Source organism: Oryx dammah, unplaced genomic scaffold (genome assembly GCF_014754425.2).
Source record: "Oryx dammah isolate SB20612 unplaced genomic scaffold, SCBI_Odam_1.1 HiC_scaffold_11, whole genome shotgun sequence".
Taxonomy (NCBI): Eukaryota; Metazoa; Chordata; class Mammalia; order Artiodactyla; family Bovidae; genus Oryx; species Oryx dammah.
Window position 1 is genome coordinate 29,050,857 of NW_024070195.1, and position 24,447 is coordinate 29,075,303.

The window sequence follows — 24,447 nt, forward strand, 5'->3', positions numbered from 1 at the left end:
TTCTCTGATTGACTTCATTATTTGGAACTAGAGGAAGGCCTAGGAGGCAAAAGCTTTTCTATAAACAAGAGTTAAGGGACATAGAGGCTTTTCCCCAGGAAGGCCGTGAAGGGTCCTGCTTTGTTTCCATTGCGAGTTTTGCAAGTAGGAATGTCTATCTGAAGGATCTGAAAGTCATCACATAAAGGAAGACAGAGTTCTGAGACTCCTCCTATATCTTCACTTGGCTGCCTTGTGAATAAACTCTTTCTTGGCTGTAAACCTCTGCGTCTCAGCACTTGCCTTGCTATGCATTGGGCAAATGGATCTGGTTCAATAACAGTATCTGCCAGGTTGGATGCTGCTCAATTTGCAAATCATTGAATGGAGCTAATAAGATCTTTAAAATTTACACAGTTGATTTTTTTTTTTTTTTTTTGAACAACATGGAGAAGCACTGTTCAAATCCATCTTGAGGAAAGGACTCCTTGTCTCCCTACCAGGAACATAGTTATATGAGAACCTCCAGCGGCTCACAATTTTAAGGTCTCCTTCAGCGTTTGGACCATGATCACACTTTTTGGGAGAGGCGGGGGACAGCTCCTTGCTAATGATAAGCAAGGAGGTGGTAACAGCTTCATCATTTCTTCCAGTGAAAAACTTCTCTAACAAGCAGTTTCTGCTTCAGAACTCTGAGTGGGCTGGGGACTTTAGGCATTGAAGTCTGATGGCTCCTCCTGCCAGGAAATTCCTTCCTTCTCTCCTGCTCTTGAATAACTCATATGCCCTTGAGCTCTTAGATCAAGCATCACCCTCTCAAGAATTGGACCTAGGCAAGACAAAAATTGCCTAGGTCCAATTTCCCCATTAGAAACTCCCATAGTAATATCTCTTAATTAATTTTTATTTTTGCAATTATTTGATTAATATGTGTTTCTCATATTGCTTGCAAGTCCACTGTGTCTGTTTTTGCTCACTGTTGCATTGCCTTGGCCTAGCACAGTGGGAGATAGTTATTAAAATAATCAATATATGTTAGCTGTGTTGAGGTTGTAGTGTGTAAATATTGTAAGGGATTTTGACATGTAACTTCATACGCCAACCTGTCATGAAAGGCTTGGTGTTCAGAATGAAACATTTCAACAGTTTTGGGTCTAGAGCTTGGCTGGTATTACAAAAGCTTATATAAAAGAATGAGATGATGAAGATAAAGAATTTAGATAGTATATTAATAGAAGTGAAGGAAAGGCAATGAAGACATGAAATATTGGAGAGGAAGTACATTGGAGCTTGGTGAGTATTGAATGTGTTTTTTAAGAGGCAAAGTGTTTTGCCACTTAAAAAAAGACAGATTAAAGTTAGTGAGAGTGGAGGTTTCTCCTTGATGAGTTTTAACCACCTACTGATTTTTTTTTATTTACCCTGCTCTCCTCTGTGGTGCTGAAAATAGCCAGAGAACCAGGGCAGTTTAACACTTGTCCTTTTGCTCAAGGCTGCATCTAGCAACTTAATTATTTCTTTAGTGCTGGGTAGAAATAGTTCAGTTTCCTTAGTAGTGATTTTAAGGAAAGCAAGTCATCTTGAAGAGCTCTGTGCTTCTCTTCCAAAAGTTAAGAACAGGGCAGGAAGTGCATTATCTGTTATAACCCCATGTTGGTTTACTTAATTAGGCACAAAATGCATTTTAAACATGGAACTTACTTTTCTGAAGAAATACACAATGATGAATATCCTGAAGAAGAATGATTATTTTATGGGGCATCCCTGGGACTCACTGCTTTTTGCACTAAAATGTCAGTCCACACCTTGCTGCCCGTGGGCTTATTTTTTCCCACTCTAGTCTTTTAAAAGTGTTTGCTCATATAAGGGCATAGAGAAAGGAAGGTATACTGTGACCCCCTTGAGAAAGGAAGCCATACTTTGTTTCACCTTGTGTCCTTAAGTGCCTGAAAAGTATTAAGCGTTCAGGGAAGGAAGGTAGGAAGGAAATTAGATCCACTATATGAAAAGGAAATCTGAAGACACCATCCATAGGAAAGAAGAAGAAAATGAGCTGCAGATGGAATGCTGTGGAAGATGAGATAATGTTCTTATTTTTCTTGTTTTGGTTTGAAGAGTGAACTGGTTTGGGAGAAAAAAAAGAATAATGGGATGGTGGAAAGAGAAGAAAGTGGAGTGGAGAGAGAAGATTGAGGAAAAGAGCAGAAGCCGTTGTATCTTATTTGGGTGAACTTGACACTCAAATCTATAGGGCTTATAGATGACCAATAGTCATCTCTAGACAAACTAAGTTCAATTAGCAGCTGATATGAGAATGGACATCTATTCTGTTACATTAAAAAAAAAAAAGAATCTAAGCATTGCTAAGCTATGTTTACTGCACCAGTTCATTTGCAGGATGCTCCTTGATTAGAAAAAGCATGGGGGATTTCACAAGAGACACAGAATTATGCAGTTCAGAGCAGAGACTTGTAAACCTGCTGCCATTTGAGATGTCTGAGTCCATTTCATCTTTCCTGGATGAAGCACAGAGCCTTTAGGTCCTTCTCATCATGGTCTCCAGGTCAGTAGGAAATAGTCTCAGAGCGCTTGAACAAATGAGCTTGGCTACCCTGCCTGAGAGGTTGTTAAATGCTGGGAGTCCATTTAACATTATTTTAGACAGCATTCAATGTTTGAATCTTCTGTATAACATCAATAAGTAGTAATACAAACTTTACTTGAATACCTTTAGCATTAAGAAGTTTATGAAAATGTATCAGCATCTGAGGCAGCTTCCCTCTTTGGAAAACTCTGTTGAATTTTCCTCTTCTATTAAGCTGCCATCTGCCTCCCTATAACTCACATTCATTTCTTTTCATCTACCATTTGTGCCCACACAGAACATGTGTGTCTCTTTGCCATGTCTATTCTTCCTATGTCTTTTCTTCTTTTAAATTTTGTCAAAGTTTTTCATGCGATATATTCCCTGTAATATCCTGGTTACCTTTGTGAACCTTATAATATCTTATTTAGCACCTTATGCTATGGTCTCAAATACATGTGTTTTGTTATGCATATATTAGTATAGGAGACTTAAATCCTCAGACTCCACACCTGAAATCCTATTGTGAGATATTTTGTCCAAAACAAATTGCTATGCAGTTATCTTCTACTATAATATATTTGCAAACAAAATAACAAACACAGCCTTCTTTTGCTCTTTATTAAAATACAAATATTTTTTAATGATGCAATTTGATTCAACCTCCAAATAATTACAATTTTTGTATTTTAGTTTTTTGAAACTCAGAGGATATGTGTCTCTAAAATAGACATTATTATAACAGTAGTCTGTGGAATTAAAAATTGAATAGATCATGCTTTTAACTACTTACATATTCAAAACTAAAGGTCATAAGTAAGAGAATTTTAGTCATGATTTACCTAGACATATGTCAGATAAATTAGCAAAATGCATAAATTCCACTAAGGCTCTTAAACAGGGACTTCTTTCATAACATACTTCTCTCAGTTACAAAATGAAAGGTTACAAAGAAAGAAAATGAAAAATAACAACAGACAAAGTAGTTTAATAAAACTGGGACACTGGAAGAACATCCTTGAAAAATGGGAATAATATTTATTAATTTTGAAGGAAAGGTGCTTTGGGCACCTGAGTAAGCACCTTTTCTATCCTTACTTTTTCAAATATTTGTGTTATTTACCAAATATGAAACTAGAAGACATTGAAAAATTGATGCAGACTTACCATAGTTTTTCTAAAGAAGCTGCTGAATATTAGAAACAGCATAATCTTACCAAAGAACCAAATAAAAATAAGAACTGCATATTTTCAAATTAATTAAGTAGAATCTTCTCTGATGGCAATTTATATTTCACAGAACTATAATAGATTAAAAAATTGGAAATTAGTTCTTATAAATTAACTTATTACTTGCTAAAGTAGTTTCACAAAAAAGTGACAACTGATTTTTTTCTGATTGCTTCAATGAAATAGCTGAGGAAAGAGAGGCCAAAGAAATGCAACAAAGGCCAAAACATTTTCTTTTGTTGTTTTTACAGATTTTCGTTAGTTAAAAAAAATCTATTTTCTACTTTATTAAAATTTGTATACTTCAGTGAGTGTAAGTGAAGTCGCTCAGTCGTGGCCGACTCTTTGCAACCCTGTGGACTGTAGCCCACCAGGCTCCTCTGTCCATGGGATTCTCCAGGCAAGAATACTGGAGTGGGTTGAGATTTCCTTCTAAGAAAGTACAATTTAATACAATAAAAATTCATCTATTTTAATTGTATAGTTCAGTGAGTTTGAGGAACATAAACATCCATGTGACAATATTATCAAGTACCTAATATTTTCATTAGCCTAAAAACTTTCATACAAGGCCCACACATTTTGAGAGAGGATGATGATTTCATATTTGCTAAGTAAGCAGTTATTTGAAAAACTATAGAAAGAATGTGTTTGACAGTGCCCAATGTTCCTTTTATAAAAAGTTCCTAATATTTTAACAGAACCAAGCACATGATGGCTCTGAGTCTGCTAGTGTCAGCAGTACCCTGGATACAACACAGATTAAATGCACATGGCCGCATCTCCATTCTTTTGCTGTAAAATAAGATCCACTCTCTACTAAACATTACTAGTGAATTGCACACACTGCTACGTAGTGTGGTAGTATGATCCTAACATTCAAAAGGATCAATTTGATCAAAGCAGAATTGCACTGGACAAAGCTCAATAGGTAAGGAAGGCTTTATCAATGCAGTTGCTGTAGGGGAGAGAGATCAGAACTCAATCTGAGCTCAAGTCCACAGAAACAGATGACAGGGCAGGAGAGGTTTTTAGAGCTGTGGTAGGGTGGAGAGGTGTGTCATAGGCCATCTGTGTTTACTTAGTGGCCTTGTTGAAAGGAAAAGCAAACTTTCTCCTATCTTCTTGACAGAAGGTGGTTTTAAAACTTGGAGGAAGGGACTTCCCTGGTGGCACAGGAGATAAGAATCCACCTGCCAATCCAGGGGACACAGGTTTGATCCAGCCCCGGGCAGATCCAGGGAATTCGAAGGTGCGGACAGCATCGGCGTCCTTGGAAAAATACATATTTAATTACAGATATATAGAGAGATTAGAAATGGATAGTGTAGTAGGAGAATTAGTGGAGAAAAGGAGGCTGAATCTAGATGGGAATTCAGCCAGAGATATGGGAGCAAGAAAGAAGTGACATGGAATCAGTCTTTCTGGAAACTGATCCGATTCCTTTATTTTTGGGTTTGCTTATATACCTTTTGTTACACATAGGGATGAATAGAGAGTCACGCGGGGGTCAGCAGTCCTGACCTTTATCAAAACCAGGTGCTTCACATAAATGTATAAAAAAAAAGGTCTTAGGGATATTACATCATCTTCTGGCCATGAGTGAGACCTGCTGACATTTTATGATCCTTTCTTTCTGATAACCAAAAAACTTATTTTTTCCAAGGGTGTTTTTTCTTAAACCAGGCACCACCCTCCAAATAAAGTTACATTCCTATAGGGTGAGGATGTAGTGAGTTACAATCAAGAAAGGAATTTATTTAACCCAAGGTTAACATGATTAATCTTAAAGGTTAATACTTATTTCTCCTATATGTTAGTTATATTCATTATAAGGGCAGGGAATATGGAGATTTAGCAGCAAACATCAGCCCACCAAATGAAAATCCTTTCACCAATGTTCCCCTTAAGATGTATTTAGTCTTAAGATAGTGATAAAGTTATATTTTTACATAGCAAGGACACAGTAATTTATAACAAAGTACAGTGATCTATTACAAAAGAGAAAATTTATTAACTCAAAAAGTCTAGTATTGCTAACCTTAAAAACTACTATATTTCCTTTTCTATATTCCAAATACATTGATTAATATATTCCCAGGTGCCTAAGGATATGGAGGCCTGGTGGCAATCATTGACTCAACAATGAGAAAAGCCCTATGCTAATTAAGACTTTCAAAATACTCCAAAACTCTCTGTGCTGTTTATGGTTGAGAGGTAGTAAACAATCATGTGGGTAGTGGCAGGAGTATGGATAATCCTGTCACACAAGCTAGTCTGTCAGCAGAGAGGTTTGACCTAAAACATCCTTGTCCCACCCAGGGCAGGGAATTAGCAGCAATTATTGACACAACAAATGAAAAACGCTTCACCAATATAATTCCTAACCAACCCACTATACTAATAATTTCTAACTCCCCAAAAGAATTTGCCTTTAGTAAGTCTAAAACATCTTGTGCCTCTCAGGTTGGGAGGCTGTAAACAATCACATGTGGCCGGATGAACCTATACAGGCGGGCTAGATAACCTTCAGAGGAGTCTGTAAGCTGAAACACTCTTGTCATGCCCAGGAATTTTTATTGCCTTGGAGCTGCACGTTTACTCCTTCTCCGAGAGAAACAGTTATGGGGGAGAGCATAAAACAGACTCCGGTTTTAGGGTAGATGCTTGGGAACAGGGGGTTTCCTGAGGCTTGATCATGCCTTTGAGTATGCCAAGCCTCCTTCCTCATGACCTTTGCCATGGGCGGAGTTCCTCACGCTGGCCCCCGGCAGATCCCAAGTCCGGGAAGATTCCAAATGATATGGGTCAACTAAATCTGTGCAACCACAACTACTGAGTCTGAGAGCCTCCACTATTGAGGCTGTGTGTTGCAACCTACTGAAACCCACGGGCTCTAGGGCCTGCGACCCGCAACTACGAAGCCCAGGAACCTAAAGCCTGTCCTCTGCAACAAGAGAAGCCGCCTGTGCTCTGCAATGAGAAGCCCATACACTGCAACTAAGGGCAGCCCCTGCTCACGGCAACTAGAGAAAGCCCATGCAAAGCATCAAAGACCCATTATAGCCAAAAATAAGTAAATAAATGAAGTGTAAAACAAACAAACTTCAGGAAGACTTGTGTGGAAGTTGAGCTCTTACTCTCCCACAAACTGGAAGAAAGAGGCGACATTTTCTTTGATGATTACCATTCAAATGGATGGCTCCCAGGTCTTTGAGAAAGACGGTCTTGGGCTTTTAAAATATTAAAATTTCAAAAAGACAGAGAAAGAATATACGATTACATGTTTTCTAAAGCAAATGCTCTCAAGTATGGAGAGGAAGGACCTAGAATCTGGGAGAAGCCTGTCTAAAGTTCAGTCAAGCTGAGAGGGACCCTGACCTTGGAGTCCTTTAGGAATTCACCTCTTTTACTGCCCTTGATTTGCTTTCAGCCAAAGGTCAGCACACCCCACAATCAGGAAAGCTTCTAACATCTCTACACCTGAGAGTGCAGGCTCAATTGTCTCCAACCAGCAATGGATAAAGGGACTTATTCTTTTCCTTAGTCCAATGTTCACTTTATTTTCTGTTTCGTAATTAAACTTGTCTGAGCATGATCGACAATAAAAACATTTATCATTTCTCGGAGAAACTCAAACCTGATCCCCTCTGTGAGGTATTTCCCAGTGACTTAGATAGAATAATCACTATGGTACATTTTAACAAATCTAGGTTATTCAGCCTTCCATGAGAACATTGCAATTAGAGTCTTCAGGGTCAAAAAAAGTAAATTCCTTTTTACATTCTTCTTTCAATATCCTTATTCCTGATAGCTAGTGAGTAATCATCTTGAATAAGAATCACAGAACTTACCAAGAACAAGAAAAAAAATTTAAGGCCATGAGAAGCTACAGTCCAGATTTGGAAGCTCTACAGTTCATATTATTAATCTCATTCTAAAGCATCTATATTTGGGTTTCTCCAAGAATCCACCTGCAATGTGGGAGACCTGGGTTTGATCCCTGGGTTGAGAGATCCCCTGGAGAAGGGAAAGGCTACCAATTCCAGTATTCTGGCCTGGAGAATTTCATGAATTGTACAGTCTATGAGGTTGCAAAGAGTTGGACATGACTGAGCGACTTTCGCTTCGCTTCACTATACACGAAGATTCCCCCAATAATAAGTGGATACTTCCTTACATTACTATAAGGATTCTGTCTGAACAGGGAGTCTTCCACAAATGCAAATTTTGGTTTCTTCCCTCGTAAGCAGAAGCTGCTCGAAATCCTCCATACAATAGTTCTTTTCCAGTCTAATAAAAATTTTATTATCCTATCTAAACCATGTGCCCTGCTACAATTAGGTTATAGTAATTGACCAGCATCTGCCCTCTTCCTAGATCTCTCCAGGTAGTTCAATTTGATGACTGCCTACAGCTGCTAAGACTAAATTTGGAATCTATTCTCTATCTAGGAGCATTCTAGTAATTCCTATTAGCATTTAAAATTAGTGTTTTCAGGCTGCTAAGAAAATAGAGAAACAACTTTAAATAATGAAGGATTTATATTTCTCCTGATTGATAGAAAGAGTTATATTCTCTAGATGTCGCTATATATCTCCTGTCCAGGTTAATTATTGTGTGAACTCACCACGAGAAGAAATTTATCAGGTAGTTGCATTTTGTTTTTCTAGTTCCAGAATCAAGTTTTAGAAAAGAAATAGAGGAAAAGAAGCTAGGGGATTTAAAATCGAGGAATAAACTAACAGATATATACTTCAATTTTTCATAGAATTCTAAGGAGAAAGGTCTTAAAATGCTTATTTCAACTGCAGGAGGCTAATATATCAGATGTAGTCTATGACTGGACGTTGATCTTGGTAACAGCAAATGAATGAGATGATTTTCATTAAAAAAAAAAAAGTTTAATTAAAATATGGAGCTGATGACAATAATCCCCAAAGTCATGTAACTGTGAAATAGGCTATTTGGTATACAACATAACTGAGCAAAACAGAGAATTGGGTCTCATCTGCAGGAACATTGTATGGTTTCAATGGTACTACTTTCTAAGTGTAATGAATAGGGAAATGTCTTCTATCTGAGGACTGCTATCAGATTTTAGTGTTGAATCAGGCCGTAGAATCAGTTGATAAGGTAGAAGTGGGAAGAAGAAAAACATTCAAGCAGAGAGAACAGACTACAGGCTGTGAAGGAGCAAAGAGCTAGATTACTTGGCCATCAAATTGGAAAGCAAATGTGATCCGATGCCATGAGTGAAAAAAATAAAAAGAGAGCTGTGGGAAATAGCATCAGAGAGGTTGGCAGAGGCTAGCGCTCATGGAGATCCACAGGTAATGCACCCATTAGGTGACGGTGACCGGGTTTCACCAGGTGAGAAGCAGAACAGGGAAGCAGCTCAGGCCAGTCATGCTCTAGTCACCTGAAAAAAGCAGTTTAATACAGTTGTATTACATCTGTCATCTTTGTGAGAAAGAAATGAACTTTTAAAATTTCAGAAAGGAACTTCCTAGAGGTCCAGTGGTTAGGGCTCCATGCATTCACTGCCCAGGGCACAGGTTTAATTCCTGATCAGGGAACTAAGATCCTGTAAGCCACAAGGCAAAAATAAATAAAAATAAAAAATAAAACTTCAGAAAAAGAGCAGAAAAAAGTCCTATTGTGGATTTTTGGTAAGTTAAGGGTATCCTCTGGAAGAAAAACAAAATCATCTGTAACTTTTAAGCTGGTAGAAGAGATTTCAATTGAAAATGGAAGTTAGGAAAGAAAAAGAGGAGGTGGCATCGGAGAAAGAAGACCAAAATTATAGCAAAAATATTAAATTCTGTGGAAGATATAAATCTTTATATATGTGATGGGGTTGCAAACAGTCGGACATGACTGAGTGAACTGAACTGAACTGAAGTGACTATGAAAGAGTTGTTGTTGTTCAATTGCTCAGTCATGTCCAATACTTTGCAACCCCATGGACTACAGCACGCCAGGCTTCCTTGTCCATTACCAACTCCCAGAGTTTGGTCAAACCCATGTCCATCGAATCAGTGATGCCATCCAACCATCTCATCCTCTGTCATCCCCTTCTTCTTCTGCCTTCAATCTTTCCCATCATCAGGATATTTTCCAATGAGTCAGCTCTTTGCATCAGATGGCCAAAGTATTGGAGTTTCAGCTTCAGCATCAGTCCTTCCTATGAATATTCAGGGTTGATTTCCTTTAGGGCGGACTGGTTGGATCTCCTTGCAGTCCAAGGGACTCTCAAGAGTTTCTCCAACACCGCAGTTTAAAAGTATCAGTTTTAGTCTTCAGCCTTTTTTATGGTCCACTCTCACATCCATACATGACTACTGGATAAACCACAGCCTTGACTAGATGGACTTTTGTCGGCAAAGTAAAGTCTCTGAAAGGGTAAGGACATCTGAAAGTTCCTCCATAAGAGCAACAAAATAAACCTTGCAAAAGATGATCAGAGTTGATTTTATCAGAACTTTAGAAGTTAACTAAAGTCTTGCAACAATCTAGAGAGTATTTAATCCAGAAAAATGATGGCAGCAGGATAAAACCAGTGAGCATCAGTCGAGCTTTCAGTACCTCAAGTTCCATCTCTTGCTTTCAGTTTTAACAGGAGCCTCAAAAACTAATTGCCAACAGCTATGGTGAAAACTAGCAGCCTGGAAGCACTGCAGGGGGGCAGAACTCAACTCCAGCTTGTTCAAAGCCTTGATCCCAGAGAATTATTATTTGATCTCTCCTGTGAGTCCCTGGAAGACCATTTGCAAGGCTGTTGTGTTTGACTAACTCAGAACTTATCCGTCAAATGCCTTTACCTTGGGGGAGGGTGGAGGTGATGGGGGTAAGCATTTGTTAGAAAAAAGAGAAAGGCAGGATGGTTTCACTTCATCCTCCTGGGACCACAGTAATTCTGATCAGAGATCTGCCTCTTTCAGTGTTCTGGGTTCCTATGAGTTCTTGCTGCTGCTGCTGTCACTCTTGCTGCTGCCAAAAGTTTGCTTGGGAGCTGGAGCACTAGAGAACGAAAATAAGAGAAACACAGGAGACATTTTCCCACTTTCTGCATGTTAAAGGACTCGTTCCCACTCTAAAGCCAGAACTAAACTGCTGCTCTTTGAGCTGTCTATGGACACTGGTGCTTATTTTAGGTTTTAGCAATTGTTGAGTGGAAGCTTCAGGTTACTGGAGGGAAAAAAAAAAATGATAATACACCACTGGCCCAGTGCTATTTAGAATTCTGGTCTCCTCCCCTAGCCCACCTGCCATATTCACTTTTTGGAGTCCTCACGCTGCTGCTCCAAACCTTCTCTCCAGGTTTTATAGCTACATTCAGTGGGTATGTTTACTTCTTACCCAGAGCCAGACCCTAATCTATTTTTCCTTCTTTATCTTTCTGAGCCATTTCAATTATGCAATCTGGTCATCTTGTGCATAATTTCTTCTGTGTTTGTTCTGGAGCAAGACAGAAAAAAAATGGAAAAGAAGAAAGGAAAGATGACATGGAGGGAGGGTAAAATGTGAAAACCTAGGAAAATTAGAACAGAGGAAGGAAAGAGGAAAGATCTCCAATAATATACATTGTTGGAAAACATCCTGATTCCTAGAAACTTTATGTGGTAGATGAAACCAAATTTTTATATAGGAATGAATATTTCAAAGCAGAGCATCATAAGCTTAAAACTGTGTTTTGTCTTCCCTTCTTGTCAAACTGTACTTACAGGACTTTGTGATTGGTTTTTATTTAGGGATCTCCAAAAATAGATCTGACATGTCAAGTGTCAGTTTGCTACAGAAATAAAACAATTACAGGTTGCCACCACACACTGCAATATCAGTGTTTTCTGATGCGTAAGTTGTCTAGCAAGAAAACAATATCTGTCCTGTGTTTCAGTCTCACTCTATTTTATACAAGTCTGGGACTGTCAGGTAAATTGATGCACTGGTTATCCAAAGGTTTGAAGATAGTGTTGTGGTTATCACATTCACCTAACACATGAAAGGTCCCCAGTTTGAAACCAGGTGGAAACATGGGTTCTCATCTCACTTCTGAGTCTTTAGGGCTTCCCTGGTAGCTCAGAGAGTAAAGAATCTGCCTGCAATGTAGGAGACTCAGGTTCGATCCCTGGGTTAGGAAGATCCCCTGGAGAAGGGAATGGCAACCCTCCAGTATTCTTGCCTGGAGAATTCCACAGATGGAGGAGCCTGGCGGGCTACAGTCCATGGGATCACAAAGAATCGGACATGACTGAAGCAACTTGGCAAGCACACAGCATGAATTCTATTCACGTTAGTTTCTGCTGGAAATGAAGAGAGAGTTCTTCCTCAGAAACCAGAATTTTCTTTGCAGTAAGTTTTACAGTTCTTTCTGGTTTTTATGTGTGAAAGAGTTGTATTTGGCACGGGACCAGAACTCCATTTTTCCTCTCTTTCTAGGCTCTGCCGGTTGATGCAGGTAGGATTGTGGACATAAATCTAAAGACGCACAGCAGAGCTAGATGATGTGCTCATTTAAGTGTTATTTCCATTTTGCTGAACATAAAAGTGGTAAATAGATTGAAACAAATATATTGAATTCTATCAAGGTAAAGGATCATTCTACACTCTCTGTAAGTGTGGGCATGCCCAGGGTTGTCTGCATAACTATCAGAGTTATCGTTGTTCAGTTGCTCAGCCGTGTCTACTCTTTGCGAGCCCATGGACTACAGCATGCCAGGCTCCCCTTTAGATCCCCTAATCAATTATTTCCTGAGGAAATTCTGGAAAGAAATTCTTCTGTACCAAAGTGGAAACCATAAGCTTGGTTTATGCTATTAGCATATGGTTTAGTCCACAAGCTTGTCCTGAGACTCTAGGTCATTAGCCAAGAGAAGGACTGATATTGACTATAGAGTATCCTGTGTGACTCGATTTATTTGCCAGCTAAGCTCTCCATGATTCATTCCTGAGTTTTCAGGAGAGGGTTCTTCAAGAAAGGCTAAAAGAGCCTCATGTTTAGTATTTTTGTAATAGCTAAGTGATCTAGGCAACACTGATCTCTCAGCCACCTTTGCAAATAGAGGTTGATGATATTTGCTTTGCCTCCAAGAAATAAATAAGTTAACCTGTAGGATGGAGGAGTTTCTAGACTCATTTTGAATCACAGAGAGAAAGGAGCTGTGAGAACAATGGAGGGATGGCAACTTCTTGGTCAGGTTCCTGCAAAGCCAACATCAGGATCAGAAAAAGGAAGATGACAAATTCCACAGATGCAATTGGAGGCTGTAACCACCTTGGAGACCACCCTTGGAGGCTTCCTGGACCAGGTCAGAAGAACACCAGCTTTGCAAAAGCTTCCCAAAGCACCTCTGAAGCAGAAGAATTCAATTTCATCATTGTTATTATGGCACTGCAAACTGGTTTTATACAAATAACACATATGTGTTTCTTTTACCTGACAGAATACATAGAATTTCGAACTTGTGAGTACTGAACGTAACATTCAAGGACGTTAGTGAAATTTTGTCAAATATAATGTTTCCACCACTTTTTATGCTCTTTGATCTGTATCAGCAAAAAGAATAATAATAACAATAATAATATTTATAGTCAAAAGCCAGAAAGTCATTATAGCTGAGAGGTAACAAGGGAATACCAGACCACTTGACCTGCCTCTTGAGAAACCTGTATGCAGGTCAGGAAACAACAGTTAGAACTGGACATGGAACAATAGACTGGTTCCAAATAGGAGAAGGAGTACGTCAAGGCTGTATATTGTCACCCTGCTTATTTAAATTATATGCAGAGTACCTCATGAGAAACGTTGGGCTGGAAGAAACACAAGCTGGAATCAAGACTGCTGGGAGAAATATCAATAACCTCAGATATGCAGATGACACTATCCTTATGGCAGAAAGTGAAGAGGCAGAAAATAAAGTGAAGACTTTATTTTTGGGGGCTCCAAAATCACTGTAGCTGGTGATTGCAGCAATGAAATTAAAAGACATTTACTCCTTGGAAGGAAAGTTATGACCAACCTAGATAGCATATTCAAAAGCAGAGACATTACTTTGCCAACAAAGGTCTGCCTAGTTAAGGCTATGGTTTTTCCAGTGGTCATGTATGGATGTGAAAGTTGGACTGTGAAGAAAGCTGAGCGCTGAAGAATTGATGCTTTTGAACTGTGGTGTTGGAGAAGATTCTTGAGAGTCCCTAGGACTGCAAGGATATCCAACCACTTCATTCTAAAGGAGATCAGTCCTGGGTGTTCTTTGGAAGGACTGATGTTGAAGCTGAAACTCCAATACTTTGGTCACCTGATGCAAAGAGTTGACTCATTGGAAAAGACCGACTCGATCGATGTGAGTGTGAGTGAACTCTGGGAGTTGGTGATAGACAGGGAGGCCTGGCATGCTGCAATTCATGGGGTCGCAAATAATTGGACTGAACTGAACTGAACAAGGAGTTAGAGCTTTAAATCCTCTTCTTAGTCTATACGGTTCCTAGTGATTCCTTTAGAGATGTTTGCATCCCCCTGTGGGCTTCCCAGGTGGAGCTGGTGGTTTAAAAACCTGCCTGCCAATGTAGGTAGATGTAAGAGATGCAGGCAACCCACAACAGTATTCAGGGTGCAGTCAATAGAGTCGCAAGGAGTTGGACACGACTGAAGTGACTTAGCACGCACGGACGCACATGTGGGCTCTAAAGATATTCATGATCAGCTGTGAATAAGAATCCACCATCAATGCAGGAGACCCTGGTTCGATTCCTGGGTCAGGAAGATCCCCTGGAGAAGGGAAAGGCTACCCATTCCAGTTTTCTGGCCTGGAGAATTCCATGGAGTGTATAGTACATGGGGTCACAAAGAGTCGGACACGACTGAGCAACTTTCACTTTTCCTAAAGAGAGCATTTCCTAAATGTTCTTGCAGGTGTTTTGAATATATCATAAAGATTTTTTTTTCTGTCTATGAAATTTTAATAATTTAGGAAGTCTACTATGTTGGGAAACTTTGCAACTTTGTTATTATCAAAAGCAAGTTAAACTAAGTTTTAGGTACCTGCCTTCTTAACCCAGGTTTCATGGAAAGGGACTTTAGACATTATTTAAGCCAAAGATTTTTAGTGTGGGAAGGTAGGTATCAGAATCACATGGATGGCCCTGCTTCTGGACAGGGGACAAGGGACTAGCAGGGCATCCCTATTCCTGTACATTTATTGAATGTACAGAAAAAAAAAAAAAAAAAAAAAAAACAATTTTCAGAATACCAGTCACAGCTCAAAATATTTCAGGTAACTGAGACGGGTGCTGCTTCTGCCTGGAATATGGAATGTCTCCAGATACCTGAGTAGACAGCTGCTTAGGATCACATGGCATTTATTATATAAGGTCTGTAAAGCAAGACCGTTTAACAATAAATATTTTCACCAGTGATTGTATGTGTGAATGTAAGAGAGTTGAGTAGAAAAATTATAATTTATGTAAAAGCAAAAAAAACCAAAATTGAACTGCTCAGGGTTGTGATTCTCCCAAATAAGCACACAGGATTGGAAGATGCCAACGATGGGAATGACTCTGTGTGAATGAAGCCATCCACGTGTTGCAGTCAATTGTTCCTACGCCTGGGAGCTCCTTAGAGCACAGGACACAGCTCTTTACTTCTGCAGCTCTTTGAGCTGTACATTCATTCACTGAATTACTGGGGACACACTAAAGCCCAGCGCTACACTAAGCATAGAAATCGTGGTGAACAAACTTTGATATCCTGCTTAGTGCAGGGTTGAAAACAAGGTAGCTTTTAATAATCTTTTACTAAACTGAATTCTCTTTCATTTTCCCTCCCTCTCTTTGTTCTGCAAATATTCATTGATAATGTTAAGCTATCAGTGGTTACATATCTATTCTGTGTGTTTTAAAGATACATTTAAAGGTACTTCCACCTGGTTTGCAGAATTTGGGCTCATAAATAGGTTTCCTGATCTTTACTCATTAACAAGAAAATTTTTAGAATGAGTGATGAAAGGCTTAACATCATTTTCATTCATTGCCTTTCTTCAGAGATTTTTGTATTACATCCTGAGTCTTTTTTTTTTTTTTGAGTTTTTTCTTTTTTTAAGTTTTATTTATTTATTTACTTTGCAATATTGTAGTGGTTTTGCCATACATTGACATGGATCCGCCATGGGTGTACATGTGTTCCCCATCCTGAACCCCCCTCCCACCTCCCTCCCCATCCCATCCCTGTTGGTCCTCCCAGTGCACCAGCCCCGAGCACCCTGTATCATGCATCGAACCTGGACTGGTGATTCGTTTCACATGTGATAATTTACATTTAATCATTAACATGTCTTCTTTCTCAGTCGTCCTTTAAGGTTATTTTTGTAACAAGAATCATTAATTTAGAATGTTGCCATATATGTCTTCTATAAAATATAATGACTGACATTGGATTTTGTCTATACATTGAGCTATCTTCCTCTTCAGTTCAGTTCAGTTCAGTTCAGTTCAGTTCAGTCGCTCAGTCGTGTCCGACTCTTTGTGACCCCATGAATCGCAGCACGCCAGGCCTCCTGTCCATCACCATCTCCCGGAGTTCACTCAGACTCATGTCCATCGAGTCCGTGATGCCATCCAGCCATCTCATCCTCGGTCGTCCCTCCTGCCCCCAATCCTTGCCAGCATCAGAGTCTTTTCCAATGAGTCAACTCTTCACACGAGGTGGCCAAAGTACTGGAGTTTCAGCTTTAGCATCATTCCTTCCAAAGAAATCCCAGGGCTGATGTCCTTCAGAATGGACTGGCTGGATCTCCTTGCAGTCCAAGGGACTCTCAGGAGTCTTCTCCAACACCACAGTTCAAAAGCATCAATTCTTCGGCTCTCAGCCTTCTTCACAGTCCAACTGTCACATCCATACATGAGCACAGGAAAAACCATAGCCTTGACTAGACAGAACTTAGTCGGCAAAGTAATGTCTCTGCTTTTCAATAAGCTATCTAGGTTGGTCATAACTTTTCTTCCAAGGAGTAAGTGTCTTTTAATTTTATGGCTGCAGTCACCATCTGCAGTGATTTTGGAGCCCCCCAAAATAAAGTCTGACACTGTTTCCACTGTTTCCCCATCTATTTCCCATGAAGTGATGGGACCGGCTGCCATGATCTTCGTTTTCTGAATGTTGAGCTTTAAGCCAACTTTTTCGCTCTCCTCTTTCACTTTCATCAAGAGGCTTTTTAGTTCCTCTTCACTTTCTGCCATAAGGATGGTGTCATCTGCATATCTGAGGTTATTGATATTTCTCTGCATTTGCGTTTGTATATCTTTTTACATTCTTTTATTGTCAGAGTTAGTAAGGGATCTGTCTCCCTGTATATTTATTTTATCTCCCCAAACATCAAGAACAGCTGTTGTTGCTTATTTAAAAGAAATAGATACTTGACTTTGGGTAATATAATCTATTTTTCTTTCTGACCTTCAACAGTGACATTTACTTTCGTACTGCCTGGTGCATTTGTGTCTGTGTAGTGCTGGATTATCCAAATGAGTAAACATCAAATCTCATTACTTTGCAAGGAAAACATGGCATTCATCTATTCAGTAATTGTTTTCAGATTACATTCCATTTTGTTTGTTTTTTCATTTTGCATTGTCTTCAGTTTCCCACATATTTTGTACTGCTGTTTCTGGTTACCATTGAAATGGTGAATCTTTGAACATGGTGGGAAAGAAAAATAGAGCATACAGGTCAATTTTCTAGAATCTAATTGCTTTTTTTTCTAGCTAAATATTGCAAATTGAGTGGCCCTCAATCCTATTTAATCTGTATTGTTAGTGAACATATCTCTTGTTATCATGAATTACCTGGAAATACCATCACTGATCATGAGATGGCAGAATAAGAAACTGTCAGAGAAGGAAGACAATTTTAGGCTAATTCCAGGAATTCCCTGAAATTACAGGCAAATCATATGTAAATGGTATATATGTGAAGACATACCATTTCCTGGGCAGAAGAACCCCTAGTTTCCAGTAGATTCTTAGTTATCCTCGATCCCCTCAAAATTAAGAACAACTATTCTAGATCAACCTGCCACTTTTTAAAAATGAGAAAATAGCCTTTTAATTGTAGTTACTGAATTAGGTGCTCACACTTCTGGGTCTGTTTCATGTTCTAGTTTCTTCAGAATATTTCTTCTAAGAAGGAGAAAGTTGCTGTTTATAGCTCTTGTGGTTCTCTTAAATTCAGTCAACCCTCTGTATCGATGGGTTCCAAATTTGCAGATTCAACCAAATATGGATTGAAAATATTTGAAGAATTTTCCAGAAAGCGGAAGTTAAATGCACTGCTGTAAGCAACAACTTACATGGTGTTTATGTTGTATTTATAACTGTTTATACAACATTTGCATTGTATTAGGCACTGTGAGTAATCTAGAGATGATTTAAAGTATATAGGAGGATGTAGGTAGGTTATATGCAAATACTACATCTTTGATAAAAGTGAATTGAACATTCTTGGATTTTGGTATCTGTAAGGGATTCTAGAGTTAATCCACTGAAGATTCCCAGGGGTGACTGTATGTGATCTACAAATATATGGCCACTTGTCCTCAGAGCCTCTAACATCTGCAGCCAGAGGAACCCTGGGGGGAGTGGGCAGTGAAACTCTTTTGTAGAGTTTACTGACTCCCCAGGATGAAATGACTCCAACAAGAAAAGACTGCTGCGTCCCATGCCCATATTCCATTGGTGTCCATTCTTAGAGAGGTACTAGAAATCAGACTCTCCTTCTTTCCCAGGGTTTGCTCTTTTTGCTATTCTTGTGTTTCTTGTTTTTTATTATTATTTGCCTAGCATCATCGTGTTCTGTCCTTGATATTCAAACAGAGTAGGTATAGGAAAGTTGATGATCTACACTGCAGGTATTCAGAAAAGGTGGATGCAAATTAAGCATCTGTATGTTAATATGGAAAATATAAGTACTAATTCAAATAATTAGTTGAATAATTAAATGAATTAGGGGGTTGGTATTCTTCTTTTACCAAAAACCTTAGTAATGAATAAAAGTTTTACTGCTGCTAAACTGAAACTATCTACCATTTGCTAACATTCCTGGATTTCACTCTCATGTTTTCCCTAATAATGACTTTAAATGTTTTTTTTTTTCCCCTTCTGACCTGTGGAAACAGTTTTCTCAGGAGAGTTGCCATGGTACCCAAATAGCGTGGTCCTGCTTCAGAGATTACATAGGTTAAAACAGCTGTTGATTTTCTATCGGTCTGTGAAGTGGAGCTGGACTCTAGAACTCTTAGAATACTCCTTAGGTTTCCCAGTACACCATTGTGATCAGTAGCAGGTGACAGCCTCAGTGTGTGGCTACTTCCTAAACTTTAGTTTTCACATTTTAGCCAGAAGAAAAGACTTCCCTACTCATGCAAGGAAGGGGATCATGGGAAGAGTGTAGGGTAGGAGGGGAAGCAGTGAAATGAGAACTGGAAATGAGGACTGTATCCATTCTTATCCATCTATATGACCCTGCATGTATCTTCTCACGTGTTACTTCACTTCTCTAAACTTCAGAGTTGGGTGGGACCATGAAATAGCCCATCATTTCTATAAATAAATTTTATTTTATTTACCAAAATAATAAAGAGTATTATGAATTAAATTTTATTTAAAAATTTGTTATTGTAAAATAAAACAGATCTGGAAGACCACACACCAAAAATGTATTGCCTATTTTTTTAAATTAAAATATATAGTTGATTTATAATGTGCCAATCTCTGTTGTTCAGCAAAGTAACTCAGTTTTATACATATATACTTTCTTTTTGAAATATTCTTTTCCATTACAGTTTATGCCAGGAGATTAGCTATAGTTCTCTGTGCTGTTCAGTAGGACCTTGTTGTTTATCCAGTTAAATGTAGTAGTTTACCTCTGCTGCTGCTTCTAAGTCGCTTCAGTCGTGTCCGACTCTGTGCAACCCCAGAGACGGCAGCCCACCAGTCTCCCCCGTCCCTGGGATTCTCCAGGCAAGAACACTGGAGTGGGTTGCCATTTCCTTCTCTGATGCATGAAAGTGAAAAGTGAAAGTGAAGTTGCTCAGTCGTGTCCGACTCTTCGCGATCCCATGGACTGCAGCCCACCAGGCTCCTCCATCCATGGGATTTTCCAGGCAAGAGTACTGGAGTGGGGTGCCATTGCCTTCTCCAATAGTTTACCTCTACCAATCCCAAATTCCCAGTCCATCGCTCTCCCTCCACTCCCTCCCTTGGTGTATCACCTATTTTAAAATAAATTTTTCTAATTACTACCTAGGTCAAGAAATATACATCTACCAGCCACCTCAGTAGGAATTCATGCCCCATCTTAATCATATCTTTCCTTTTATTCCCCCAAGGTAATTACAATGCCTATCTATATAAGAATTAGTTCCATTTGTTTCTTGAAAGTTTTCTCACAGAAATCTCTATCCCTGGTTTGGTTTTGCCCATTTGGGGATGTGATATGTCTTTTAAGTCAATGTGCAGGCTTTCCCTCCATCCCTGTTCTTTTTCTTGTTATTCGGTTTTGCCCATTTGGGGATTTGATATGTCTTGATATGTCTTGATATGTCTTTTAAGTCAATGTGCAGGCTTTCCCTCCATCCCTGTTCTTTTTCTTCTTATTTATCTGTTGAAAAACTGAGCCTTTAGAGTTTCCTATAGTCTCTATATTTTTGATCACACCGTTGTAGTGCACTTTACCCTGTTCTTATGTTTACTGTACATGCTCAGTTGCTTTAGTAGTGTCTGACTCTTTGAAACCCCATGGACCATAGCCCACTAGACTCCTCTGTGCATGGGATTTTCCCAGCAAGAATACTGGAGTGGGTTGCCATGGCCATCTCCAGGAGATCTTCCTGAGCCAGAGACTGAACCCACATCTCTTGTGTCTCTGCATTGCAGGAACCACTAGGGAAGATATTTACTGTATTTCCTACAAATTGGCAATGGTGGTTTGCAGGCAGCCTTGGACTTCAGCTTTTATTAACAGATCTATTGCTCCAATTTTTGCTTTTCTTCTTCACATTCTCCTTCTGGGTCCAAATTTCCTCTGTTTATCAGGACACAGTCAAGTTGGATGAGGTTCGCCGTAAGGAACTCACATTAACTCTGTCATCAGCAAAGATTGTTTTTTCAAAGTAAGGTCACATTCACAGGTACTGGAGATTAGAATTTCAGCCTATTCTGGTAGGTCACAATTCAGTCCTTAACAGGAGATAAATACTTGACCATATGAATCTCGAAGCTTATTGTGATAGTTTCAAAGTTATTTCTCAGAGATAGCAAAGATTTAGATGGATGAGATGCATCTCACTTTACAGCTGCTGGGCTTACACCAAAGCCCTCACATCTGTAAAGGAACTGAAAATCTAGAGAGAAATTCAGCTTTTGACAATTTGACAAATGCCTATCTTCTTGATTTTCTAATCAGACATGCCATCATATATAATGATCTTTTAAAATGTTTTAAGCTAATCAAGATCAAGGCAGGTCAGAATTTTAATGAGATTTCTCTAGGCTCAACTGAAGTACCCTGAAATTTCTTCAGGCAGAAATAGTAGCATTGACATTGTTTCCATCAGTGCATGTTTTACCCCTGAGTATAAAGTGGACACACAAGAATTCTAGAATTAATTGTAGGTGAATACAATTATTCTTAAATTATTTGAAAATAAATGACCTCAGAATTTGGGTGATTATAATTCATGTGGATATTTGCTTCAACCAAAAGTCATATTCTAATTCCGACTCATATTCTAATATTTTCAACATAAGAAAAACTTGTACACTTTCCACCACACTAAATAAGAATAGAAAAAAGTATTCTTTTGTTGAATGTCTACAAAATGCCCAGCCTCCAGTCATTCTGATATTTTCTTATGCATTACCCTTTATGTATTTTTTTAAGTTGCAGCACTGTAATAAATCCAAAAAGTTCTTCTCTTTCAGAGATTATTATAGAAATACTAGTCTCTCCCCCTATTCCTCTGTTCTAGAAATGCTTAAACCTCCATGGAAGCATTGCCAGATAAATACAGACATCTGAAAAAACACTTTCCAATCTGAATATTAATTATTAGCTCAGACCTTTTAAAAAGATTTCTTTTGTTTACATACAAACTTGAATAGATAATATTAGAATGCAGACAGAACAGAAAGTATTGTTGTTAAATAGACTGAATTGTCATAAAGATCACAAAATCCAGAAGAATGCTCCAATCTTTTTTAGATTCTTAATCTTAGTTATCTGGAAAAATCTATTATGTTTTATTTTCATGAGCATAAGTAATTCCTAATTATTTTCCTAAACTGTTCTATGAATGATGTGTTTACAAAAATTTTAAAGGCTAAATTGTTTCCCCTAGATTCCATTAATATGAATTAAAAGGAATAAACACAGAAGACTAATGCTAAACCTATTATAGGCTATTTTTGGAGCTGTGTGTAAACACTATTAAGGTGTGGTCTGGATGAGACAAAGCAACTTATTTTTCAGGTCCAGGATTCTTCCTAATTTCTAATGGCACAGTGCTATTTTAGCAGCCTAAACTTATATCTGTTCTGCTTTATTCTGATTCATTTTTGTTGCTGTTTTCACTCACCCTCCTTAGAATTATAAATAGATGCTTTGACAAACATTGATTTTCTTCTTTTTATTCAACTTCAAATCCATGCAATTACACCTATTTAGATACTAATCAGATTAGGTCTTTTGGAATCATTTAATGTCAAATGGTTCTCAGGTTCTAAAACATTTAGCCAATTACTGTTTGCCACAGTCCCAAACCTGCAATGCAGGAGACCCCGGTTCGATCCCTGGGTTGGGAAGATCCCCTGGAGAAGGAAATGGCAACCCACTCCAGTATTCTTGCCTGGAGAATCCCATGGACAGAGGAGCCTAGCGGTCTACAGTCCATAGGGTCACAAAGAGTCGAACATGACTGAGCAACTTCACTTTTCACAGTCCCAAATATAAACTTCTGCATATTAAACTTACTTAGATGAAAAGCTTTTATAGGTTTGCAGGAAAATATATTCTTTTTCTATAAATTATTATATTTATTTATTTTTGACTGCACTCGATCTTCATTGCTGCACGTGGGCTTTCTCTAGTTGCAAGTGGGGGCTCCTCTCTAGTTGCAGTGTGTGAGTTTCTCATTGTGATGGCTTCTCTTGTTGCAGAACTCAGGGTGTGCGGGCTCAGTAGTTCAGCTCATAGGCTTAATTGCCTTGTGGTATGTGGAATCCTCCCAGACCAGGGATCAGGCCTGTGTCCCCTGCATTGGCAGATGGATTCTTAACTACTGGACCACTAGAGAAGTCCAGAAAATATATACTTTTACAGTGAATTTTAGCAAGCAATTATCAGTGTAAGCAATGTTCTTTGGAACCTGGCAGCAAGGAAGTACTGAAGTTATATTAAAAGCATTGCTATTAATTGGAGCGGTACTGGCCTCATGAAGGTGACCTGATTTTATGACAAACAGAATATACCCAACCAACTTCTTCCATCTGCTTTTTGTTCCTTAGATTTTTTTTCCCAGAAGGAAAAATACTTGTTTTATTATATAAATAAAGATTAAATTAAGTATGAATATATTCTGCAAAAATATGAGCATTCTGAAACTCTGTATTAAGCTGTAAATGTCTATCCTGATCAACACATTGTCATGAACATTTACACAATAAATTGTACAAGCATATTTAAAGAGAACTGGATGCAACTGCAAATGAGAAATGGTGGGAGAGTTACCTTCTTTTTGAATTGAATTCCTCATTTCAGACTTTCAAGTCTTTGATGTTGTATTTCTTCATTTAATTCTGTGAGTAATTACTGTATTCATGCCTGGTATATGAACCAAATAATTACTGGCTTTGCATAATCTCCTTTGGGTTTTTTGTCACTAAAAGATGCTTGACATATATCAGTCAAGAAGATGAACGGGAATTATAGACTAATTCAAAAGATCCTGCCACCTTTCTCAATGAGGATTCTTTGTTTGAGTCCCAGAACGCAGGAAGTAATTGCAGGGACTATTCTCTCAATTTATTCCAAAGATGATATCTAATTAGTATCATTCTAAATGAATAGGAGAGAAGTTAATTCATTGCATCAATGAATGGCTTAGTGCTTTAAGGTTTAATTCACTCAACAAATACCAATTTCAACTGAGCAATGCTGCATAGTCCCTTAGTAACTGTTTTTTTTTTTTAACTGTCCAGATCTGTCAGTTGATATTTTTCTCCAGAGTTAGTGCCACATGGTGTGTAATCTCAGAAACCTGACTCCTTGACATCAAATCAGGCCACACAGCTTACTAACTGGGTGACTTTGTGCAAGTTAACTTCTCTCTGGCTCAGTTTCCTCAATATGTGAAATATGGGTAGTAACTTATCCCATAGGGCTGTTGTGAGGAAGAAATGAGTATATCATTAGGAGAGTTCTTGGTGCATGGTAAGAAAGGAAATTGCTGCTATTGAGATGTTGTTGGCATACATATTATTAAATATTTTTATTTCTTCATAAAATGGAAACATTATACTATTTTATTTCTTAACATAGATAATTTTGATTAATGAAAACCATTTCTCTTTACATTCAATACTGTAGCTAATAAAGAAACAAACCC